Source organism: Pteropus alecto, unplaced genomic scaffold, assembly GCF_000325575.1.
Source record: "Pteropus alecto unplaced genomic scaffold, ASM32557v1 scaffold42, whole genome shotgun sequence".
In the NCBI taxonomy this organism is placed as follows: Eukaryota; Metazoa; Chordata; class Mammalia; order Chiroptera; family Pteropodidae; genus Pteropus; species Pteropus alecto.
The window spans coordinates 8877274-8892501 of record NW_006434825.1 but is presented as its reverse complement, the minus strand read 5'-3'; the positions used below and the strand labels follow the sequence as shown (position 1 = coordinate 8892501).

Sequence of the window (15228 nt, the reverse complement as noted above, 5' to 3'; positions counted from 1 at the left end):
TCGAATACTGGCATCATCATGAATATAATATACTGCCTCTTAAAATATGGATTTACATTTTTATATGCTTAAATTTCATTCCTCAGAAAGAATTATCCTCAGTTTAGGACAATTTACTAATTTCTAGCCCTCTGCCCCCAAACACAGCAGGGCAGCCTCATTCTTTTGTGACCTTTCTTCTCTTACACAATCTTGATAGTCACTAGAGGCTCATAGGGATCTTAGGAAGCAGAGTAGATATTGACAAATTGACACAATGTGAAATATTCCTAAAAGATGGTTCCACATGTTAACAGTAATTTCCTATCTTAATTTTTATGGTTCTATGATGAAGAAATTATTTTTAAAAGTATCTCCAAAAATGAATAGTCTTGATGGATGACATTACATTCATTACAACTTTCTTGAAGTACCATCACTCTCAAGATCTTTTTATTTCTTAATTTTGGAAATCACAAAATTATACTGAGATTTACCAAGGGAAGAAGAGAATGTAAGGATGGGCCAAGTTTTGATATATGGTTTATATTTACCATCAGTCACTGCCTAATTACACAGACCTATGCCAATGGAAGCTCACATGCAATCAGGTGGCACAAAGTAATACCACCAATAAAAAAAAAAAAAAAGATGGGCAAGCATAACTGCATGTGCACACATGCATACACACAAAGCAGAAAAAAACATATCTTTGTATGAACCCATGATCAGAGAGGATCCAAATACTTCCAACAACATTGGAAACAATATCGTTTTACTTCTGAAAGCTAGAAAACATCACAATCAGATAAAATCAAAAGATATTTTCATCTTGGACAAAATATGGATTTATGATAAAAGAGTTCAGAGGAAATTTACAATATCCAATAAAGACAGCCCCTTACTCATTTGCTCTTGGCTTTCAACCGCTGTTTGAGAATCAAATCGATCAGAGATCAGGGTGGCCCATGATTTGAAACTCATGACCTCCAGCATGAGATCGCTTATCATAGAGATGTATACTCAGTATCAAATCCATTAGGCTTGATTGGACCTAAGCTATTTGTACAATCTATTCTCTCTGTAGTTGATGCTTAGCTAAATGTGTCATATGGTTCAAATGCATGTTTCCTTTCTTCAGAGAGGAGTTTATCTTTCACACTTAGATCTCTAGCACTAGTTATTTGAATTCTCTTTATTTCTCTTTTACAATTATTAAAAAAAATATTTAGCACATTTTACCCATTTTAACACGAATTGAAATAACATCCAGTCATAATTCAGATAGTGTTAAGAAAAGTTTGAAGCTTGCTTGGATCGGGGTGCGGGGTGGGAATAACTGAATCTCCACAGCTTCTCCCTGTCCTCACCTCACTTCACTGGCTTTTCTCTCACAGCCAGATAGCTCTGGAATGCAAATGTGTTTTTATCTATGGAAATAGAAAGAAGTAGAAATGGGGAAAATGACCAGGAACAAGTTGATATGTATTTACAGGGAGAGGCAAGAAAGAAATATATCTAGGGAAAGTGGAAAAGAGTAGTGGGGTGAACACACATTCAGCACACCTTAGGTTTTTGGGGAGCTATATGGTAACTGCAAAAACAGGAAGAGATGGGGTGTGAGAAGATAGCGAAATGGAGATTAAAGACTGCTGTCTTGGTCCATGAATTGGATTTTCAGAGATAGATGAATGGAGAGGATTTTTGAAGATATTTATTTTGGCTTAAAAAGGGAATGCCCTATATTTGTCTATGGCCATGCTACCCTGAACATGCCCAATCTCGTCTGATCTGGGAAGCTAAGCAGAGTCGGGCCTGGTTAGTACTTGGAGGGGAGTCCACCTAGGAAGATAGGTGCTGTAGGCATAGAAATAACCAGGCCCGACTCTGCTTAGCTTCCCAGATATTTAATGTGATCCCTCAGAAATGTATACAGGGAAATATATATATATATATACATACATACATATACATATATATATATTATATATATATATTTCCCTGTATACATTTTCTGAGGGATCACATTAAATATTCTTTTTTTGTTTGTTCGTTATTTGGATGCCCCTCCTTGAGTTTGTGGAGTAAAAAGCCAATCATTACCAGATTTTTACCTCGCTTATCATCTCTGGGCACTAGAGTCTTAGATGCCATGATCAGGTAGAATTCATTACATCCAGATTTATATCTATTTCAGTATTTTTGTACTTATGCTCCTAAAAAGTGCCCCAGATGTTGTTTCTATGTTAATAAATGTTTATGGGCAGGAGATGGGAGAAATATAAATTTAAAGAAAGAAAGAAAAACAACCTTCAACAACTTTTCTTAATGCAAGGATTCCCAGAGCTTTTCGTATGTTTTTCAACATTGCAGATCTCTAAGGAAAATAAAATATGCCGCATCACTCAAAGATAAATATCAATTATCACAGTACTCTGTGTGTGTGTGTGTGTGTGTGTGTGTGTGTGTGTGTATGTGTGTATGTGTGGTGTCACATCTGGCACTAGCATTATGAAAGATATACTTGGAAAATTGAACTTCACTAGTATTTAACTCAGGATATCCTAAATCAGCAAGACTCTTTTTTTTCTTATTTTGAGAAAAACTGAATCCACATCTCAAATACAAACTATATTTGGTTAACTAGACAGTAAACTCAAAACTTTTGTATGTACATGCACATGCACATATACACAAAAACAACTGCAAATGATATACAGTTCTGATGTCAATTTCAACAACTAAGTAATTTTGTAGAATCTTTAGCAAGCATGGCTAACTGAAATAATGTTCTCATGGTCTGGATTACTTTCTTCAGTCACTGAAGTCAACTGTATGCACATATTCCATTATGTGTTCCAAACCAATCTCTTGAGGAAATAAACTTTACATGTATGCTTTCCTTCTTTTGTCACTTGAATCTGTTTTTATTTCTGAATATAGAAGACTGTCAGTCTTTCCCCTCATTTCTAACTGCCAGACTTTAAAAGCAAAGGTTGTGTCTAGGGTATCATGAGCTTTATTTACTTTTTGAATTCACAAAGATCTTTGCAATGATGTCCCATCCAGTGAAACTTGAAGGCTTTCTTCTAATTGTTTTCATCTAGAAATATCACCCCTTTCCCTGTTTTGTAAAATATAGGCTGTTGCTTTCATCTCTGTGCTGTAAGAAACAGTTTTGCTCTAAGTCTGGCCATTTGAAAGGAGGGAATCCTCTTCTATATTTTGTCAAGAGATAAAATCAGTTTTCTAGCAAAAGTGCAATCATAGAAGTTCCTTCACTGCACAATTATGGACTACATATGATTATGCAATGTCTCCTTTTAGCTAATTCAGACATTTCTTCAAGAACACGCAGCTATGTGTTGACTCATTAAATTAAATATCTGCAATTAAGTCAGACAATTATCAAATTTGGAGACTTCATGTTTAAATGGTTTCTAAATTGATAGTGGGTAGAATGTCAGGGTAGTGGTTGCAAAGGCCACAACAAATAAAATCCTTTAGGTGCTGAATACAAATTATAAATGTGATGGAAACTAAAAGTTATAATAATGCAAACAGCAAAGAAAGGTTAAAGTTTGAAATTCAAAGAAACTACTCTACTCTCCCTCAAATCATAAAAATTATTATTATGGGGAAAATTTATGTAAGAGTATGTTTTAGGGAAATTTAAATAAGCCTAAATACAAGCTGAAATTGAGACTGGAGACCAGAGAGATTTAAGACATATAAAACCCAACAAGAAAAGACCAGTAGTTCTATTGAGAACTTTAATTTGCATGTGAAAATTCCACCCTCCACCGTGGCCAGGTGAACTCCTACCAAGCAACACTCTTGCACTTACTTAACAGCTATAAACTTAACAAAACTATCGAAGCAAACAGAGGTACTTGAGAACAAAAACAATACAAGTACTTTTTAAAGAGCACCCAACACTTGGCATAGGAAGTATCTGGGGAAAGTTCCCTTCCCCACCCCGCCCCGCCCCCCAATGAGATTTAGCCTGGCAGCAAACTAAAATCAGAGTCTCTTGGAGAAGCTAAAATAGAAAACTACCTGTCTTTCTGGCCTGAAAATCCAGAGAACAGAGTTCTGGGCAACCATAAAAGCTGAAATAGGGAGAAGGGGATCCATGAAAGGAGCAAGTCAGAGTTAGGGGGCCACACCTTGAGCATAAACTACTCCAACCAAATATTTGGCCAATTTCTGAAGCCTGCATATGTGAAGTAGATTTCAAGCAGCGTAGCTAAAGATTAAGGAACAGACCTTATATTTGAATTACACCAAGAGAGTTTGCAGTTCTAATAAAACCAAATTAATTACCTGTTAAAACAAGCAAAACACACAACACTCTTTAGAGGTAGGTATATAATAGAATCCAGAGTCTTTACAACATACATTCACAAATACAAACCCTACACTGGCAAATTTTTGACCAAGTAATTTTCATTGTGAAAATTATCTGAACATTAATCAAAAACCTAAATGTAAGAGCTAAAACTTTAAGTCTCTTGTAAGAAAACATAGGCATAGATCTTTATGACTTAGGAGTATGCAATAATTTCTTAGATATGACATTGAAAACACACAAAACAAAATAATAAATAATTTGAACTTTTTCAAAATTAAAAACTTTTGCACTTCAAAGAACACTATTAAAAAGTGAAAAGACAACCTACATTTATAAAGCTAAATATAGTCCTAGTATATAATCCAACAATCTCACTCCTAAGTATTTACCCCAAGTGAGTTGAAAACTTATGTAGATACGAAAACTTGCACACAAATGTTTATAGCAGCAGTATTCATAATTGTCAAAGTTTGGAAACAAATGAGATTCTTTATTAGAGGACTAAAAAAAAGTGATACATCTGTATAATGGAATATTATCCATAGATAAAAAAAAAAAATGAGCTATCAAACCATGAAAAGACAAGGAGAAATCTTAACACATATTATTCAGTGGAAGAATCCAGTTTGAAAAGACTATATACTATATAATTCCAACTATTTGACATTCTGAAAACAGCAAAGCTATAGAGACAGTTAAAAGTGGTTATCAGTGGTTCAGAGATGGAGGAAAGGAAGAGGGATGCATACACAGGTGGAACAGAGTTTTAGGGCAGTTAAACTATTCCAAAAGATACTGTAATGGTGGATATTATGACATTGTGCATTTGTCAAAATCCATAGAATTGCACAATACAGAATGGCCCCTCTGCCCAGACTCCTCCTTTTCTTTCCTGCTGTGGCTTCTAAAGTATTCACCATAATTATTGTGGGCTTTCTACATCACATATAGAAATTAAAGATTCAGCTTTATTCCCTTGTATTTTAAACGCACTGTCAAGGCTTAGAAAAGTAAAGCAACTCACCAAATTTACAACATATAGTCCTCTAATTGCCAATTGAACTTTCAATTCAAATAATAATTCATGCTAATATGGTAACATAAAAACAGTTGTGTATGTGATTAAATTTTCACTTATTTCTTGCAATCATTGATAGACTAGGAACATTAGTTTTTTCTTTTGTTTTACAAATAACTCATTAATTTTGAATAAATTAATATAAAATATATTAAACCAAATTAAAATGAAAATGTCCTTTTTATAGTGTTATACCTGTGAAACACAGTGTCTGATAAATTTACTTACATGATGTGGCAATTCACCAGTGGAGTTTCTAATAATAATATGTTCAAATGAATTTATTCCTTAATGCTTAATTTGTCTTTATATGTATTATTAAATCAAGAGTTGTAAGTATAAAAAGAGAATGGCCCTCAAAATATACCTTTCAGAGACACACTAAAGTTTTTGAAAAAATAAAAAATATATATATTTAAGGTGTACAACATGATGATTTGATATGCATATACATAATAAATGATAATAATCAAGCCAATTAACGTAGCATCTCCTCACATCATTTCTATTTTTGTGTGTGTGTGATAAGTGAGAGCACCTGAAATCTACTCTCCTAGCACATTTCTGGTATTCAATACAGAATTATTAACTGCAGTCACAATGCTATATATTATATCTTTAGCCTTATTTATCCTATATAACTGTAGCTTAGGTTGTTTCCACATCTTAACTGTTGTGATAATGCTGCAATACACATTGGAACACAGATCCGTTTTTGAGGTACTAATTTCATATTCTTAGGGTGTATACATAGAAGAGGGATTTCTGGACCATATGTTAGTTCTATTTTTAGTTATTGAGGAGACTCCCTACTGTTTTTCATAACGGTACCAATTTACATTCATACCAACAGTGTACAAGGGTTCTCTGTTCTCCATTTCCTTGCCAAAACTTTCTCTCTCTCTCTCTCTCTCTCTCCCTCTCGCTGATAGTAACGATTGTAACAGATATGAAATGATATCTTATTTTGGTTCAGATTTGCATTTCCCTGATGAATAGTGATGTTGAGCACCTTTTCATATATTTGTTGTCCATTTGTACGTCTTCTTTGGAAAAATGTTTATTCAGTTCATTTACCCATTTTTTTAAATCAGATGGGTTACTTTTTTGCTATTGAATTATATGAGTTCTTTATATATTTTGGATATTAACCCCTTATCAAGTATATGGTTTGAAGATATTTTCTCTCAATTCATAGGTTGCTTTTTAAAATTTTTTGATGGTTTCCTTTGTTGTGCAGAAGCATTTTAGTTTCTTATAGTCCTACTTACTTATTCTTGATTTTGTAGCCCGAGCTTTTGTTATCCCATCCAAAAAAAAAATATTGCCAAGGCCAATGTCAAGGAGCTTTTTTCCTACATTTTCCTCTAGGAGTTTTATGGCTTCAAGTCTTACATTTCGGTGTTTAATCCATTTCGAGTGAATTGTTTGTGTGTGATAAGATAAGGGGCACACTCAACTCTTGTTTTCTCAAATATGAATGACTGCTAATATAAAAGTACTAGCCTTTCTTCAACTATTTGCATTTTAACCATTACCACCACTTAATATGCACAAAGACTTATGATTTTGTCTATCAAATAGAGATATAGAAACATAAGGTTAATTTTTTCAGACCCTGAAAACACACTAGTATATAGATAAACACCTATTTCCACCTAAGCGACCAGGTTATCTGCCTCTGTCATTCTGCATTAGGAAAAATGTTGCCAATTGTATTAAATGAAACAGCTTTTTGGTCTTTCCACTCTTTTACTATAATTATTTGAGTTTCACCTTTGAAACTTAAAAAGAATGAACATAATACATGGAAACAAATTATTTAAATCAGTCTCCAAATATATATTTTTTGTGCTTAGGAAAACACGCATCCTTACTATACCATATATTTACCGCATATTTTAAGAAATTGTCCAAAAGGATAATTTTAAAAAATTGACTGTTTTATGTTGTTTTAAACAAATATTTTCAAATTTCAGCATGCATCCAAAACACCAGGAGGGTTTGTTAAAAGACAGATTCCTGGACCCACCTCCAGAACTTCAGATTCATAGGTATAGGGTGGGAGCCTAAGACTGCATTTCTAACGAGTTCCCAGGAGATGCTGATATGGTCTAGGGACCACACTTTAAGAACTATTGCTTTATACTAATTGCTCTGTAGGTCACATCAAGTCATTATATTTTTAAAAAGAGAATTAGAAAAGATTAGTCAAGTTCGAGAACAGAACACTTTTTTTTAAGTTACCCTAACATAACTGTTAGAGCATAATGTAGATAGTATATAAAGTAACTATGTAGTGCATTTACAAATATTTTATTTGATATTTGAATCTATATACATTTGGTAACATTGTGATCTAATAATTTCCATTGACAATGTTTTCCTAATTTTTCAAACCTCATTTTTAACAATGTACAAAGTATTTTTTTTCCTTTTTTTTTTCTCCCTCCCTCCTCCTACTTTCCTCCTTTCCTCCTTTTGTTCCTCTTTCTCTTTTCCTTTATTTCTCCCTTCCCACAGAAAAAAAAATTAAATATAAGTTTTCATGTTCTAAGTTGAATCCAATTTCTAGATGTAAAGTCCAGGAATATAGCTTTTTTGCAGGCTGGGGTGGTAATAATTACAATGTAAATTCATGCTTCACTCGTGGAATTTAACATCTTAACAATGCATGCTGATAGGAAAAGCATTAAACAACTAAATCCATTACAGACATATGGAAACTTGCCCAGTTCTATTTGCTCAACAATGATGAAAGCATTATAAACTGTGCTTCAAAGTTGATGTCAAGGCCTTTCTTGTCATTTCACTCTGCTTGTGACTTAATGGTAGAATAGCACAGACATATTAGGAAGTGAGGAAGTGGAGATACATTCCTCCCACCCACTTTTGACTGAAAGCTGTGAATCTATAACTTAAATTCACTTCCTTTGGAGCCATGAGAGCGGCTGATGAAGTCTGTAAGCCATTTAATTTTCATTTGAACTTTCTTGTACAAACTTACGAGAAATAATTTATAGCTTAAGTCTTTTCCCCCACTTTGGAAAAGGCCTGGAATGACAAAGAGAAATGTTAACACATACTTTCCTGTGACTCTGAATGTCAGTTTTATCATCTGTAAAAATGGGTGGAGAATGGATTAAATAATCTACCAGGCTCTTGCATAACATATTTTAATACCTTCATCCTTTAGGCTTGATGATGGTAAATAAAACATTGAAAGCCCATTTAATAAATATTTTGAGGACCCCATTGAACAAATCTGCATATATTAAGTCCAGTTTTATATGTGCTTCCTTCACATGGGTGTGTGTTTGGCAGTCTTTTTCTTCATGATGGCTGTCTAATAAAAGCTTGTGATTTTTCTTCTTCAAAAGTGACAAATTTATATTTTCCTCCTAAACATTTGTGGATAAAAGTGTTATTGCTCCTGCACAATAATTTAAAAGTGCTTGAAGTAATGGAGAATGCAAGTTTTGAATTCTGTTGCAATATATTCTCATCTTTTAACAAGGATCCTGCGTTCTTGGTTTTGAATTCTGTTGCAATATATTCTCATCTTTTAACAAGGATCCTGCATTCTTGGTTCCCCCTTTTGACCTCAATTTAATTCAATCTTGGCTATAACTGTTTTTAATTTGACTGTTTTCTATGTTTTCTGCTGAAAATCCACAATTACAAAAAATAAACATGTATTGGAACTAAAATACTTAACATGATATGTGAAAACAATTCATGAGTGTGACCATTGCTATTTAGTTAGAATTGTTTTATATATGTTCCTGATATTTATTAGGATATATTCATATTAGCATCTGATTCTTTCATGTTAGGGCACTGATTTTATTTTCTTATTATTTTTTGCTCTTTAAAAGTATGTCACTTTCATTTGCTTCCAACTCCACAGATCCCTGATGAGGTCAGTGCTTACTAAGTAGAAGGCAATTTTATCCACTCTAAATGAACAATTATCATAAATTTATCTATCTTGCATAGGATGAATTCTTCATTTAGAGCATCATGGTTTATTTTAACATTTTCTGTATACTTCAAATGCTTGTAGAATTCTGTGTGCTATTATTCCAAAATGTTTCTTGGCTTTCAAATTACAAATCTTAATAAGACAGGCTTTCTTCATCTCCTGTATTACCATATCATACCTAATGAAATCAGGTTCAACCAATCAAATTCCTGCATGACTGACCTTTATTAACTGGTAATTTAGAAATGTGATTTCAGAAGGATCTATCTTATAATGCAAAAAAAAAAAAAGTAAGATTGTTTTCATTGGCCAAGGAAGAAAAAGGTTCTCTGGAGGCCAGTCAAAATTAAGTTTCAAAATATATTAGAAGGACAGAGAACCAATGTATACTCTTCCAGAAGATGACATTAATTCAGCTGCTTTAATTATGTGGCTTTATGTCTATTGTATTTACTTTATTATCTTTGGACAATGCCCAGCTATGCTTGAAAAATGTGACATAATATCTATTTTATTAAGTCTCTAAGTCTTTTGTAAGGAAATGCATTTTTCTCTAAAGATGTTTCTTCAGGAAACAATATGCATTGCAATCATTCTTTCATCAAGCATTTTTTTTCGAAATTGATTATGTACAAGTCGCTATGTGTGCATATAGAGAATACATCCAAACCCTTTCACCAGTTATTTTCTATTTGTGAAAGACTAATCTAGGCACAATGGAGAGAGAGGCCAGAGGCCAGGAGTGTACTCTCAAGAATACACAGTCCAGGATGAGAAATAAATTGCCTTAGTATGTTTTAAACAATAAGACAGAAATAATCATTGCTTGCAATGTGGGATAATTCCCAATCTCGATGTGCTTCCATCTCCTTCTCAGTCATTATAACACTGCTGTATACCCTGTTCTTCCCCTATTATTCTATTGTTATTCTAAAGTGGAGAGTGTTTAAGGCCAAAGCTTTCCTAGTTGTAGCCAGTTAAAAGCACGGACCATTTTGATTAGTTTAAGGAACATACCCTGAAAATTGAGATTCATCACTAATGAATTTGAATTTTTCTTATTTTATGCATTTTTTTTAAAGTTATTAGATGAATATGTTTTACTCATGAAGGACTTTTGTCATACCATGTAAGCAAATAAGAATCAGAGGTGTGTTTTAGAATCTTATCAGTCTAGTTTCACTTTGGGAAATTATAATTATAATTGGGGTTGGTGATGAATATTTCAAGAACTTTTAGGTGTCAGAGCAGGTATATTGAAATTTGGGGTGAAAGGATTTTCAACAAATTAAGACTAAGAGATAAAGTGAGGGCATATTCACAATTATGTGAAAGTCCGATGGGTTTGAAAAAAATAATCCATGTTATTAATTTATATATTTATACACCTATCAATTTATTTATTAACATATTCAACAATTCACTAAATACATATGAACTATGGACAAGCACTCATATGGTCATAAGGGGTAAGCTTTTTTATTGAGTGTATATTGTCATGAGGGAGAATAACATTACATACGTCTAATGTAGTGATAAATGCTATGCAAATAAAATGAGGGAAGGATCTAAACAGCCCTTTGGAGAAGAATGCATTTCACTGGATATCTGATTGAGGAGAGGGATGGAACATGAAAGATATCTGGGAGGGAAGTGTTCTCACCAGAGGAAATAGTAAGTGCCAAGACCCTGATGTGGACATAAGTTCATATTTTCAGAAGCAGAAATAGAATGAGCCTGGCTAGAGGTAAGTAGGAGAGCAGGGGAGTTTCAGCTGATGTGGTCAGAATGGTAGTTAGGGACCATAGTATACTTGAATAGGTAGGCTATATAGGGAATTTTAATTTTATTTTGAGTGTGATGAAAAGCCATTGGAGGTTTCTAAGCAAGCAAAGAATATTATTGGATTCATATTCAGAGATTCATGCTGGCTACTGAATGGAGCATATATTATAGATGGTAAAGGTAGAACTAGGGAAACCAATTAGAATATGAATATTCTAAGCAAGAGACTGTGATAGAGTGGGATGCAAATATAAAAGTGGTGGAAAGATAAGCATTATATACCTGGTTTAAAGCATGAATATACGAGATTCTCTGATTAGATATTGGTATGAAGAAGCGAGGATTCATACTTAGATTTTGGGCCTGAACAATATGAATAAAGGTAATTCCAATATTTAGCTACTCCCTCTAAAGCCTCATTTTTGTTTTGGCACCACAGTGGCTAATAATTCCCCCTGAAGATCAAATTATGCTTTACTGAAAGAATACAGTTATATTCCTGAGTCCCTGCATTATACAGAAAGGCAATAATCTATACATTACAAAGAGTGAATTAAATTTGTCAATACAGGGTTTCATTTTTTTTTAATATCCTTTTGAAGTTTAAGTTGATGTTTAAAGTCAGACACTTAAGAGATTCTATTTTAGATTCAATAGTGCAAGAGTTCATGGTAGTATTTTAAGTTCTTAAAAAATAAAAAAAAAAGTTCTAAAATCTATTATCTTTTTATACTGCCTAATAATTATGACTATGACTCATACAAATCAACTTTTTAAATATCTTGTTATAAAATAAAAGACAAGTCACAGAGTGTCTTAACAAGAAGTTAGTAAAGAGAATAAATGCACAATACTGTAGCTTTCATTGACTTAAGTTTAAAACCTTCCAAACTTATCATTAAAGTTAATTTCTGATAATGTGTTCTAAAAATACTCCTTCAAATTAATCTTCACCTTATAGTTCATATTAAATTTTGAAAATCCTTTTATGATGTGTATAAAATGGTTATGGATCTACAGTAATTCTATCCCTGGTTTTCATTCAAAAATCAGAGAGGTGGGATGTGGTGATTTACATATGACCATATAATTATCTTGGCACAGAGATTCAGAAAAGACAGATCCCAGCTCGGTGTAAAATGACACAGAAACTGAAAGGAATGGCACACCATGTCGCTTTAATAATCACTTCATCATCAATTAATGTCATGAATAAATTACCCTCTTAAGTGAGAAATTATAGACAACCGACCAAATCTGGCAGTAGATATCTTCTGCAAATAACATAGAAATACTGTATTTAATGAGCTTCGATCTTAGAGAATTTTATAAAAATAAGATTTAAAAAAGGCAGATGAGTATAAAAGCATCCATCTGGTATGCATAAGGCCACACCTACCAAGGCACCTAGTGTTGTCCCAGAAAATACCTTATATACTCATTAATTATATTCTGAAGTCTTTCTAGAAAGATTATTTTTCATATTAAACTTGTTTGCTTTGAAATGGTTGGACAGAAGCATGACAGATTAGGAGATATAACACCTTTATTTGTCTCGGATTGTATTTCAATGGGTCATCCTTTATTACCTATCATTTTTTACCTTTGCAAAAAGTAGCTACAACTTTATTGTAAAGTATTAATGATATCATGAATATTGAACATTTGAGATACCCTATTTATAATGTCTTTATACCAGATTCATAAGCACGCAGAGTTTTCAATACCATATCAATGTATTCACCTTGGCATAAATAATACCTGAAAACTCTCTAGTCTTCTTGGTTCAGTGCATGCCTCTCTTCTAGGAACTACTTTCAAGCCACACTATGAAATAGTGATCTCTCCTTCCTCAGGACCAGCCCTTACTACACAAAGTCATGCAATCTTCATCTTGGAAAATCTCTTAATGGTTGCACTGCATGTCCCCCCTTTGATACTTCAATCTCCTTTATGATGTCCCTGCAGGTCATCCCTGTGATCTACCTGAGTATTTTTAAAGAAGGAGAACCAGTTCTTTCTGGTGCTAAGATGGGAAAAGAGCATTGATCTGGGAAGCAGAAGTGGTTCCTCTACTTATTGAGGGACCTAAAGTAGCCCTTTTTACTACTCAAAATCTATTCTGCATAAAAGTGCTTGTCTATAGAAATTATCTCAAAATATTCCTAGAGCCCTAAAATTCTGTTATTTTGAGGTACTCCATTTAATTTTTTATCTTCTGTTGTCCAGAACTCTTTGTACATATGTAATCAATAGCAGAAAAAATGGCTTATTTTGGTATAACACATGATGGTCTATTGTGTAGCCATAAAAATGATAAATACAAATCCACATAAAAATCTCAGATTATAATGTTAAATAGGACATGCAACTACATACACCACTATACAACTATTAAAAAAAGTCGTAGACCTGCTTATGGGTAAAATCAGAAGAGATTGTGCATGTATATTAGCATGAAGAATTGTAGATACCACCTCCCCACATTTTAAACATTTTTATCAAACATTATTTAAACATTATTACTATCATCTATATACAGTATAGCTTTTTTAATAGTACAATAAAATGGGCAAGTCTTTATTTAGTTCAAGTAAAATAATCACCCTGAAGCTTTCAAGAGTTCTCTCTCTACACTCCCACCCCCACAGAGAGAATCTGGCTACTCTCTCAGGTCAGTCTCCACTAACTTGAAGCTAAATTTTATAGTGGTCTATTTTTTTTTTTTTTTTAATCTAAGCCAAATATTCGAGTTTCTTTGGTTATTTCTTCTAGTACATAATCTTTTAACCTGGGCTATTTTATTTTGTTTAATATCCTTTTAAGAATTAGCACCTAAGCATTAATGCAGCATTCCTGTGGTACTCCAACAATATGGGACCGTCACTGTCATTGTTCTGATGAGTGCACAATTTCTGTTACTACAGCTACTGAAGATTAATTAACTTTGAACTAGCTGCATTCTATGGTTGACTAGCACTGGATTTTCTGTCACTTTAAAAGCCAGATCTTACACTTGCACTGGTTCTCTGCTTTTCCTCTTCTTATATTTTATTTTTTTCAAAATAATTCTTTTGGATATAATTGGGGAACCATACATATATTTTTAATTCTGCTTCTTAATGGAATACATATATTTTTAATTCTGCTTCTTAATTCTGCTTTATATCCCCCATGCATATAACTTAAATGGAAAAGAAAATGCCGTTAAACCACTAAAACAAAGATTATTAAAATTTTGGGAACACATGTGTCAACTAAATGACTTTTCAGAAATTTAGAATTTTGGGCTCCAATCCAAGAGATGCTTATCAATCTAATATATGTGGAGCCCTGGGACTTGCTTCTGAAGACACTCACAAGGTGTTTCTGAAACAGTTGATCTAGGAATCCACTATGACAACTCTAACCTGGGAGAACTTCTATTTTCTGAGCTGTGTTCAGTCACTTAATTGCACTAGTTACTTATATAGTTCTTGAGTTTTCACCAAAGACCCTGCCAAATAGGTTTGTGGAAGAGCCTTCTAAGTCCTAGACTCTGGGATGAATCTGGCTCTCTGAGTTCCTACTGCATTCCTGAGCATGGGAGTTCTGAAAGGATGAACTGCATTGAGCACTAAGGCTTTGCTAAGTGTCTACATGGGTGTACACATCTATCAGTTTAGTCATTTGTATCCGTTCATTCATCTAACACACATTTATTTATCAAATGCTTATTATGTGCCAGGTACAATAGAATATGGACTGACCTTCTCATCTTAATAAACAAATAAGACAACAATGAAACAACCTAATAAACAAAACCAAAGCCTAGCCACCAGCCATTCTTAGACTTTATCCTATCAAGGGCATAACAGTGTTTCCTCCCATTATTCTTTTGACATGATTACACATTTTGAGCTTATTTCTCTCCCAACTCAGTCCAATGTATAATGTTTTTGCTAGGTCTTTCCTTGCCTTCAATCTCCTTTATCCAGATCTGCCTTCTCAAGTCTCATCCTATTATCATTCAAGATCCTTCATATATTTGAACAATGATCTATTCAG

At 33.3% G+C, this 15228-nt stretch overlaps 1 pseudogene; it reads left to right on the top strand.

Annotated features, from left to right (window-relative positions):
* The first annotated feature begins 1727 nt into the window (after positions 1-1727).
* Positions 1728-1845, top strand: LOC112478235 (annotated as a pseudogene).
* The last annotated feature ends 13383 nt before the right edge of the window (positions 1846-15228 follow it).